Below are 12,392 nucleotides of genomic sequence, written 5' to 3'. Positions count from 1 at the left end.
GTAAAGCACATGGTTAGTGTCTGTAACAAGATTTTCTGTTAAATTTTTATTCCTTGTACTTGTTTCAAACTAAATACACATCAACATGGTCTTTCTGTGCCTTGTCTCTCTGGTAAACAACATGACGACTGTGTGTTTTTCTTTATGTCTTATACTGTCACTGTGTCCATTTTTTCTCTAGTGACCATATGTTTAGGAGAAAAAAATGAACAAGAATGATACCTCCAACTAGTATTTTGACTTTGAAAAGTCCCTTTCTGTTTCCCTTTACTTCTTCCTTAATCGTTATGTTGATAAGATGTATTTTAATAGGAATAAATGGCTTCTCATAGAAAACCTGAAAAACAGCATCTGCAATATTCTGAAGCAGGAAAAAAAAAAAAAAAGGTGCACATAATCCCATCATTCCAAGGCAATCACTATTAACTAGGTTTGCTTGTTTCCTTCTGGCTTTTATTCCGTGAGAATTGTTTTTACATAATTGAGATCAATTTTGTATTCTGACTTCCTGTATATCATAGGCATTTTCCACTATTAAAAACTATCCATCAAACATGTTTAAATGCCTCAATAAATTTCCACTGTTTAATTTTCCTTTTTTTTCCCCCCCTTTTTTTTAAGAGCCACACCCATTGCATATGGAAATTCCCAGTCTAGGGGTCTTATTAAGAGTTGTAGCTGCTGGCCTACACCACAGCTACAGCAACACAGGATCTGAGCCACGTCTGCGACCTATACCACAGCTCAGAGCAACACCAGACCCTTAACCCACTGACTAGGGCCAAGGATCAAACCCTCTTCCTTGTTGATACTAGTCAGGTTCATTACCCCTGAGCCACAATGGCAATTCCTACTTAATATTTCTTTAATGATAGAACATAATTTTCGTTTGTAATCTTTGTATTATTAATAATGTTTTGATGAATTTCTTTTCTCCTTTTCTTTTTCTCCAGTAATACAGTTGAGCTTGAACTTTCAGGAGCATCAGAAGCACCTGGACAGCTCCACGCCCAGAGTTTCCAATACAGTAAGTCTGGGGTGGGGCCAAAGAATTGACATGTCTAATAATTTCAGGTGAAGCTGATGTTGCAGGCACCACATTTTTGAGAGTCGCTGGGATCACTGTAACAGATGTGTAAGGATTTGCTTCAATCAGTTTCTGAGAAAGAGTATTTCTTTCTTCCATAGTAGGTTATATCTTTGATACTGCAGGGAAAATATAGGTATGCTTATCCTTGCTAGAAAAGGAAGTAATGATGTCTATTTAAAGGTTTTCTAAATTTTTTTACTGACTGGCTTTTGCTAACCTGTTTGCACTTACTGTGGAATCTTACTGGAACAGTTATCCATTTGACCCTGGAGCTATAGCACTATGCAGCTGGTCTCTTTCTTCATTATTATTATTTTTTTTTTGTAAGTCACCTGCTCTCATTTAATTCATTTCCTTTGGTGTTTTCCTTCCTGTGGGAAGTCTCTGACATCTGTCCCACATACTTCTTCATGAATACAAAGGCTCATCTTTTATCTTTTTAACTTTTATGAGTCAATTACTCGCACCCTTTTTTTAGCTGTGATCTTTTCATTCCTTATGTTTGAAAAAGACACTCTAGACTGTTAATTCTTTATGGCTGCTTTTTTTAAAAAATTATTTTTTAACACCTTTAATTACATCCTGTTAACATTTATATTTAGGTCTGAGCCTAATATCAACACTAGCTGCACATGGCTTCTCACTTCATTGGCACCATCGTGTGGTGCAATTGTGTATCACACTGGAAAAATCTGCATGTAGTGAGCTGGGCTGCTATTATATCACATGGAAGAGAGAGGTAACACTGAAATTACACTGGCCATAATAGGTTGAGGGATCTGAAATAATCCTGTAAATCTAGTAAATACACAGCAAAATGGCAGCTAGACCAACAATGAAGTATGTGGACACCAGAGTCAAGGACATGAACTCAAACCTTGGCTTCAAGCCACTCATGAATGATTTGACTTTGGGCACGGGGTAATCTCCTTGAGCCTCAGTTTCCTCCCAAGTGTGGGGATACAGTGGCATCTATCTCAAGGGATGTTGAGAGGAACAATTAATATTATGATAACAGAACAATGGCCATCAAATAGCTCAATAATGTCAGCTATCATTAGCTGTTAATAAGTCATCACATTCGGTTTCCCCTTTACATTGAAACCTAGAACAGAAAGAGTATCAGAAAGAATAGGTCCCCTGAAATTTTAGAAAATTATACCAAAATGGTGTAATTATTTTTAGAATAATCATCAGTAGTGTGAAGTTAAAAGCTGCAAAAGGAGTTCCCGTCGTGGCGCAGTGGTTAACGAATCCAACTAAGAACCATGAGGTTGCGGGTTTGATCCCTGCCCTTGCTCAGTGGGTTAAAGATCCGGCGTTGCCGTGAGCTGTGGTGTAGGTCGCAGACGCGGCTTGGATCCCCAGTTGCTGTGGCTCTGGTGTAGGCCGGTGGCTACAGCTCCGATTGGACCCCTAGCCTGGGAACCTCCATATGCCGTGGGAGCGGCCCAAGAAATAGCAAAAAGACAAAAAAAAAAAAAAAAGCTGCAAAAGGTAGATACTGGAAAAAAAAAACATTTAAATAAAAACACTTTTTTTTTTTAAAAAAAGGAAGGAAACCTCAGGGCAAAAAAGTCTTCTAAACTACTTACAAAATGAAAATTGAAAATTATCTGGCTGGAGTTCCTGTCGTGGCGCAGTGGTTAACTAATCCGACTAGGAACCATGAGGTTGCGGGTTCGGTCCCTGCCCTTGCTCAGTGGGTTAACGATCCAGCGTTGCTGTGAGCTGTGGTGTAGGTCGAAGACGCGGCTCAGATCCCGCGTTGCTGTGGCTCTGGTGTAGGCCAGTGGCTACAGCTCCGATTCGACCCCTAGCCTGGGAACCTCCATGTGCCTCGGGAGCGGCCCAAAGAAATAGCAAAAAGACAAAAAAAAAAAAAGAAAATTATCTGGCTAAATTAACCAATATTGATGGGGGGAGTAAATTAAAATCCTTTTCAAGGTGGAAAAAAACTTAAATATTAAAAGTGATTTATAGGCGTTCCCTTGTGGCACAGTGGGTTAAGGATCCAGTGCTGCCACTGCTATGGCTCAGGTCACTGCTGGAGGGCAGGTGGACAAAGACAAAAAAATAAATAAATAAATAAAGATTTACAGCCCACAATTCTTTCAAAGTTCTATTAAAGAGAAATATTTATTTCTACAAATCCTTGAAAAAGGGAGTTCCCATCATGGCTCAGTGGATTGAACCTAAATGAATCCATGCAGACACAGGTTCAATCCTTGGCCTTGCTCAGTGGATTAAGGATCTGGCATTGCTGTGAGCTGTGGCGTAGGTCACAGACACAGCTCGGATCCTGTGTTGCTGTGGTGTGGGCCAGTGGCTAGGGCTCCAGTTCAACCCCTAGCCTGGGAACTTTCATGTGCTGCAGGTGCAGCCTTAAAAAATAAAATTCATCCTTAAAAAGGTACTCTTGGGACAAATATGGATGTTGGAAATCTTCTAATAAAAATGAATTTTAATTTTTGACCAGAAAAATAAGATGAAAAGATACTTAAGATCAGTGAGAATAAAGCAGGTGGGGCTTCCCCCCTTTAAAACCATGCATCACAGTTAAATAAAATGGGTAATCTTGCCAGGACCAGAATCTTATCTTCAATTTCCAAACTACCGTTTCCTCAGAGAGTTAGCATCATTCAATAAGTTTTCCCATTATGCTATTATGCAAATGTAGTCTGTGTTCATTATCTTCCTACTTATTAAATTCATCAAAAGCTGTCCAAGAACAGATTTTCTGTTTTGTCAACTACACCCATAGTCTTATGCCCAGATTTTCCGTCAGCATTTTCAGACTGTGAGGGAAACAAGAAATGGGAACGATTTCGTGAATCTTAAATATGCTGTTAACTCTGTTTCAGTGCAACATTCCTAACAGCTATCCTAGCATTCCCAGTCACAGGACGGTGCTGGCTGAGCACAGGCGGTTAGAAAGGGGCATTACTACGTCCATAATCAATTCCCACATCATGCAACTGTCTGTGCAGGGAAGAAAAATGTGGTCGGTGTCAATTGAACTTCTGAGAAAGCAGTCTAGAAAATCTATGCCTTTGATTATCGAGATTTGGGAATTTTCCAGAAATCTATCATTGACTTCTATTTTATTTTCAATGTGGCCAGAGAGCAAATTCTGCATGTTTGAATCCTTCTAAATGAACTGAGATGTATTTTTGCCCCGAAGATGGTCTTTCTTGGTGTATGTTCTGTGTGCACAAATATGTTATACATTTCCATCGACTCAGACCTTCTTTCGTATCAGCAAAATGTTGCAGCCTCACAGCACAGCTCTTGCATATCTTTCGTTAAAAACTGTTCCTAGGTATTTATAATACTATTATAAACGGTACATTTAAAATTTTTATTTTCTAATTGCTGCTTGCTAACATACAGAAATACATATATATATATTTTTGTCTTTTTAGGGCTGCCCCCGCAGCATATGGAGGTTCCCAGGCTAGGGGTCTAATTGGAGCTGTAGCTGCAGGCCTACATCACAGCTCACAGCAACACTGGAGCCCTGACCCGCTGAGCAAGGCTGGGGATCGAACCCACAACCTCATGGTTCCTGGTTGGATTCGTTTCCATGGCACCACAATGGGAACTCCCAGAAATATTGATTTTATATATTAATCTTTTATCCTATGAGCTCACTAATTTTAACAGATTGATTTTCTTCATGGACAATCTATTAATCTAAAGGCAATCAATGTAATAGTTTAAAAAAAATAGGCCTTTGAGTTCCTATTGTGGCTCAGCAGAAACGAATCTGACTGGTATCCACGAGGATGCAGGTTCAATCCCTGGCCTTGCTCAGTGGGTTAAGGATCCAGGGTTGCCATGAGCTGTGGTGTAGGTCACAGATGCAGCTCCCAATCAACCCCTCACCTGAGAACCTCCATATGCCATGCTGTGGTCCTAAAAAAAAAAAAAGAAAAGAAAAAAAAAAGCCTTTCTACATAGACCCTTGTGAATATACAGTTTTACTCTTCTAATCTTTATGCCTCTTTTGTTAATTTCTGCCTATTATACCATCTAGGACCTTGAATACAAAGTTGAATAGAACTGGTGAGAGCAGACATTCTCACCTTCTTTTCAATCCTAGGATTGACTAATTTACACTGAGCATGACAGTAGGTATTGGTCTTACAGTAGCTACAGATGTCTTTATAATATGAAGTTAGTTCTACTTTCCTGTTTTGTGTTTTTGTTCTTTTTTTTTTTTTTTGTCTTTTTAGGGTTGCACCATGACAAATGGAGGCTCCCAGGCTAGGGGTCTAATTGGAGCTACAGCTGCCAGCCATGCCAGATCCGAGCCACATCTGTGACCTACACCACAGCTCATGGCAACGCCAGATCCTTAACCCACTGAGCGAGGCCAGGGATCGAACCCGAAACCTCATGGTTCCTAGTCGGATTCGTTTGTGCCTCGCCACGACAGGAACTCCCTGTTTTTGTTATCAATTGAAAATAAATTGCGTCAAATCGCTCTCTGAGCTTATCAAGATGACAACATAAAATTTTCTCCTTTATCAATTGATTAAATTACATTCTTTATTTATTTTGTCTTTTTGCCTTTTCTAGGGCTGCTCTCATGGCATATGGAGGTTCCCAGGCTAGAGGTTGAATCGGAGCTATAGCTGCTGGCCTACACTAGAGCCACAGCAACGTGGGATCCGAGCCGCCTCTGCAACCTACACCACAGCTCACAACAATGCCGGATCCTTGACCCACTGAGCAAGGCCAGGGATCGAACCCACAACCTCATGTTTCTTAGTCGGATTAGTTAACCACTGAGCCATGATGGGAACTCCAATTACATTCTTTATCAAATGTTGGACAAACCTTGCATTCTGGAGAAAATCCCAGCTGGCCATTGTATTTTATACTTTTGTTGTATTGCTGTGTCCAACTTAACTAGTGTTTTGCATAGGATTTTTTTCACCTACATTCATAGATATGATATTGTTCCATAATTTTTTCTTCTAACATCTTGGACATATATTTCTATCAGGGTTAGTCATTATCATAACATTTGTTGGAGAGTATTCTCTTCTCTATTTTCTCAAAGAATTTATATAAGATTGACATTGTGTGTTCTATAAATGTTGATGGAATTCACCAGTGAAGGCATCTGGGTCTGAAGTTTTCTTTGTAAAGTGGTTTTTAGTTATGAATTCAAATGCTGTAATAAATGTACAACTACTCAGATTTTCTATTTCTTCTGAGTCTGTTTTGGTGAGTTTTGTTTTTCAAGGCATTTGTCCATTTATTTTAAGTTACCAAATTTTATTGACCTAAACTTGTTTAGAATATCCTCCTTTTACGATTTTAAGTAGAATTTTTCAGCCTCACTACTGTTTATATCAGGGCAAGAAAACTGCTGTGGGAGACAGACCTGTGCAGTTGTCGAGTGTTCAGCAATAACCCTGACTGCTACCCACTGAGTGCTGATAGTGTGACAACAAAAAAGATCTCTAGACACAGCCAAATGCTCTTAGGGACAAAAATAGCTCTGAGAATCAGTGTTTTAACGTCTATGGGATCTTTAATGATCTTTCATTCTAGGTACTGGTCGTATGTATGTACGTATGTACGTATGTATGTATGTATGTATGTGTGTATTTATGGCTACACCTGCATCGTATGGAAGTTGCCAGGCTAGGGACTGAATCGGAGCTGTAGCTGCCGGCCTAGGCCACAGCCACAGCCACATCAGATCTAAGCTACGTCTATGACCTACACCACAGCTTAGAGCAATGCCAGATCCCTAACACACTGAACAAGGCCAGGGATCCAACCCACATTCTCATGGATACTAGTCAGGTTCGTTACCACTGAGCCACAATGGGAACTCCCTGTCTCTTTACTTTTTGATTAATTTTGTTCAGAGCTCTATAGCGTACCAAAGTAGGCTCTGCCTGAAAGTGGCTTGTGGATCATTTTGCTGACCTTGACTTAGATCATTAACTCTTCCTTCTTAATAAAGGAATGAAAAAGCTATAAAAATTTCCTCTAAGAATACTTTATTTATATCTCATAAATTTTAAAATGCTGTGCAGTATTGATGGATATAGGCCCATTAATGGCTATAGAGAACATTGTTGCAGTTTAGCTATGAAGATAACATAGGGGCATTATTGCGTATTATTCCAATGGAACTACTTACAATGGGTTTTTGGTTGTGTAAGAGACAAGCAAGGAACAATATTAATATACCAATATAATAAAATTGTTACAAAAATATACTCTCCCAACTAGTTGATAAATTGATACAAATTCCTACAATCTGGCAGCAATATTCTTTTTGCTTTTCTAGCTAAGAAAAGCCAGTCTGCAACATCCAAGAATGGTTACTAGGACAAGAAAATCACAGTGATTTTACAGCACTTTATCGAGCATTGATTTGCTGCCACCTGCTGGGAGGCAGAAATGGGTTTCCAGTGTGCTTAAAGGGCAAGAATGATGACCCTGGAAGTTGTAAAACTTTGCCTATCCCATAATGAAACATAACATAGGCACCCTTGGACCTTAAAGAAATCACTAATTCAAGAATAAATTAACTGCACATAAGGAAAATATGATCTGTGTATAAAAATGGGAGTGTATTCCTTTCTATCCAAGAGAAATTAGATGGCTTATTTGCATTTACCATGAAATGATATATAATAAAGTTCCTGAAAATGGTGAGCTCCTCTGGTACTGACTACATATTTGTGTAAAGGTAAGTAACCACTTGACTGGTGCTAATGGAGAAACTTAAGAACTGAAGAACCACTTCTAAACGAAGATGAGTAAAAAATAAAACTAAATTTGATAACTGTGATTGTGATAGAATAATGGCCCCTCAAAGACATCCACACCTGAATTCTAGGGGCCCCAGAAGGTAATGCCTTGAGTGCAGAGAGCTAAACCAAGAGCCATAGAGGGTCAGTCCTAGGCCTTGAAACTGCATGGAGACTGCCAGGTTGGATTTGAAATCGGCTGGGTGACTTTTTTCCTTCCCTCTTAGAATGGGAATGGCTATCACTGCTTTCCTGTGTCTCCTCCTCCATTGTATTTTGAGAGCAGAGAACTTGTTTTCTAGTTTCTCTGGTCTACAATGGAAAGGGACTTGTGCCCCAGCATGGATTATACTCACCTATACCCAATTTAGATTTAGATGATATCTGGGATTTTTGAGATATAAATGAGATGTAATGGGTTGAAAATCCAGGAACCAAGAGAGGGGGTGACTAGACTTTACACATGAACAGACATGAATCTTTGGGAGCCAGAGGGTGGACTGGGGCAGGCGTCCACAGCCTAATCACCAGAATCTGTGAATAATTTAACTTATGAGGAAAAAGAGACTTTGCAGATATGATTAAGGTTAAGAACCTTGAGATGAGAGATACAGATAGGCCTAAATTAATCACTCGAATCCTTAAAATTCTTTAATCTATGAAGTCTCTGACTAATATTACTGGCTTTGAAATGAAAGGGGCCATAGGCGAAGGAATGTAAGTGGCCTCTAGAATTAGGAAAAGGCAATGCAACAGATTCTCCCCCAGAACCTGTCAGCTGGAAGGAATGCAGTCAGCTGACATCTTTATTTTACCCAGTGAGCCAGTGCTAGACTTCAGACCTGCAGAACTTTACCTGTATTTGTGATTTTTTTTTTTTTTTTTTGGCTTTAGTCTTTTTAGGGCTGCACCCACAGTATATGGAGATTCCCAGGCTACGGGTCAAATCAAAGCTGAAGCTGCCGGCCTACCCCACAGCCACAGCAACACAGGATCCGAGCTGTGTCTGCTACCGACACCAGGATCCTTAAGCCACTGAGCAAGGCCAGGGATCGAACCTGTGTCTCATGGATCCTAGTCAGGTTTCTTAACCACTGAGCCAGAAGGGGAACTCCTTTGTGATCTTTTAAACTAGTAAGTTTATGGTAATTTTTTTACAACAGCAGTAGAAAATGAATACAGTAATAATAGCTAACAGTTACTATGTTCTCCACATGTGCTTTCATTAGACACCCACAGCTCACTCCTCGCTTTCTTCAGCCTTCAGGCTTCTGCCCAAAAGTCACGTTCTCAGGAGTTCCCTGGTGGCTCAGTGAGTTAAGGATCCAGCACTGTCACTGCTGTGGCACAGAATAATCCCTGGCCTGGAAACTTCCACATGCTGCAGGTGTAGCCAGAAAAAGGAAAGGTCACCTCAGTGAGTTCTTCTTTGGCCACCCTACATAAAATATATGCCCATTTTTATCTGGCACTCCTTAACCTTTAATCTCTAGTTTATTATTCTACATAGCACTTATAATCATTTGATATGTCTTGCTTATTTACTGTTTCTTCTTGATCCCTCAATATAAGTTTTGTGCGGGCAGAGATTTTATCTGAATTGATGACAGGTATCTCCACAACCTACTATAGCGGCTGGCACACAGCAGTCACTCAGTATATATTTGCAGGCATAAAGAAACATCCAAAAAATGATTGACAGATTCCAAGAATGCATTTATGTTAAAATTCTAATGCAGAATATAGAGCAGGGGAAATAGTATACATTAACATTAATTTGGTTGTCAAATGGACCTCAGTGTACAGGTTCAATATTATACCTTTAAGAATGAGATCATTTCTCAAATGGTTTTCTATAGTTCTTAAATATGGTACACTATTTTTCAAGGTCAGATTATAAGAAAACTAGTATATAAATGAATTCTGTATTTTCTTATAAACATAACCAATACATTTTTTTAAAGATAGTTGTTACCTACCTTTTCCCCAACTTCTTAATCCTGAATATTTCAAACCTACAGAAAATTTGAAAGAACCATAATTAACACAGCGCCATATTTCCTCCCAGCAGACACTTTTTCTTTTGGCCTGGACTATCTGAAAGTAGTCTGCAAATATCATGACCTCACCCTAAATATTTTAGCATGCATCTCCTAAGAACAAAAGCTTTCACTTTTTTTTTTTTTGTCTTTTTGCCATTTTCTTGGGCCGATCCTGCGGCATATGGAGGTTCCCAGGCTAGGGGTCTAATCAGAGCTGTAGCCACCGGCCTACGCCAGAGCCACAGCAACACAGGATCCAAGCCACGTCTGTGACCTACACCACAGCTCATGGCAATGCCGGATCCTTAACCCACCGAGCAAGGCCAGGGATCGAACCCACAACCTCATGGTTCTTAGTCAGATTCGTTAACCACTGAGCCACGACAGGAACTCCATTTTTTTTTTTTCTTTTTAAGGGCCACACACCTGGCATATGAAAGTTCCCAGGCTAGGGGTTGACTTGGAGATGCAGCTGCTGGCCTACACCACAGCCACAGCAACGCCAGATCCAAGCCTCGTCTGCGATCTACACCACAGCTCATGTCAACACTGGATCTATAGCCTGCTGAGCAAGACCAGAGATCAAACCAGAGTCCTCATGGATACTAGTCAGGTTCATGACTGCTGACCACAACAGGAACTCCAAAAACATTCTTCTAATAATTATAATACTATAGAAATATAACTCAATTTAACTATTATGCTTCCATAAGTATATGCTTCCACATTTTCCCAACTGTCCAAAAAATGTCCTGTAAAAAATCCATAATCCTAATTCATGATTACCATTAATGATGATCAGTCCTTCTGTCTTTTGTTGTTTGCCTTTCACGATACTGACATTCCTGAAAAGTCCATGCAAATCACATCCTGAATTTATCTGAGTGTTTCTTCACAGATTCAGGCCAAACATTTTGGCAAGAATGCTATACCGGTGTACTTCCAATAATTTGTGTTTTCCTCAGTATTGATGCTGTCAATTTTTTCCACGAAGCAGCTATTAACATTTTGCAGAGGCCTGATGTTTCAGAGAACACAGTTTAGGGAATGCCTGAATAAGAAAAAAAAAAAGTGAAATGCACTAAAATGTTTATAAAGAGTTTGTAGGGTGAAAAGCAGGATTAAAAATCATTTCTAGGAGTTCCTGTTGTGGCTCAGCAGTAAAGAACCTGACCAGTATCCATGAAGATGCAAGTTCGACCCCTTGCCTTGCTCAGTGGGTTAAGGATCCAGCATTGCTGTGAGCTGTGGTGTAGGTCACAAACTAGGCTCAAATCCCACATTGCTATGGTAATGGCATAGGCCAGCAGCTGCAGCTCAGATTCCACCCCTAGCCTGGGAACTTCCATATGCTGCAGGTGCAGCCTTAAAGGTTAAAAAGGGAAAACAAAAATCGTTTTTAAATTACAAACTTCATTTCCATAAGTAATAAAAATTGAACTTTCCTAAAATTTGACACCAAAAAACCCCACAGAAACATTGTACAGATGAGTAGCCCCAGCTTAAAAAAAGGAAGTAACATCTCCCAAATTCTATCTTTATTGCATTTACTGTGTTCAGGAGCTGTTATTCGAAAGCAGGTCTGACTGCTCCATGCATTCATTCCACTAGACCCTCTTTTTATTTTCTACAATTGATTTTTCTTGGGTCTACAACTACTCTGAGATAAAAGTAGTGGTCTTTCAGTCCAAACAATAAAGATGTTAAGGAAGACTAATTCACTTTTTATTGCTCTATATTCAATAAGTGTCAACTCGTATCAAATAAGGTCTAACCCCTCCCAAATGTATGCAATTACGCAAATCACATATGAAGACTGAGGTCTTGGCTCCAGATAGTAATTATAATATTTGCATAATATTATACTATCATATATTTTTATTCTCCGTAATTTGATCCTTGCTATTGCCTAGTGATGCTGTCTTTATTACATTACAGCAAAGATTTGGGAGACATCGGTTTTTCCTAAAAGTACTAGAACTCAATTAAATTCAGGTGATAATAATTATTACAGGATCTAACAAGGTTTCCAAAAAAATGAGTTACCATTCTGGTCGCAAATCTTAAGCATGTTGGTTTTCACCTTCTTCCCCCTTTGCGACTTTGCGATGGCTGTGAGCATGGGTCCTGGCTCTGGGTACAGGTTAGGAAATATTAATCAATACGAATGGGTAACTTTCAAGAGAAAAAACTGCTAGTCTTTCAACCGTGAAAGACTACGCCAAGCTTTAAAAACTTGAGTTATATTTAAGCTGAACGTCGAGCATTTACTCCAACAGGTTGGTAACTGCTTTGCGAAGTCTGAGTCCCCTTATTTCTCCAGCTTGTCAAACATACCATGCCTCGCCCTCCACCTCAGACCTAAGCTTACAGGAAGATGAGGAAGAGGCCGGCGTTCACGGACCGCCGCAGGCTGCAAGGTCCTGGCTGGGGTCAGGCTCCACCTCCCGGGCTTCGCCAAGCATGAGAACGGAC

The sequence above is a fragment of the Phacochoerus africanus genome, chromosome 10, assembly GCF_016906955.1.
Source record: "Phacochoerus africanus isolate WHEZ1 chromosome 10, ROS_Pafr_v1, whole genome shotgun sequence".
Taxonomy (NCBI): domain Eukaryota; kingdom Metazoa; phylum Chordata; class Mammalia; order Artiodactyla; family Suidae; genus Phacochoerus; species Phacochoerus africanus.
This window is presented reverse-complemented; position numbering follows the sequence as displayed.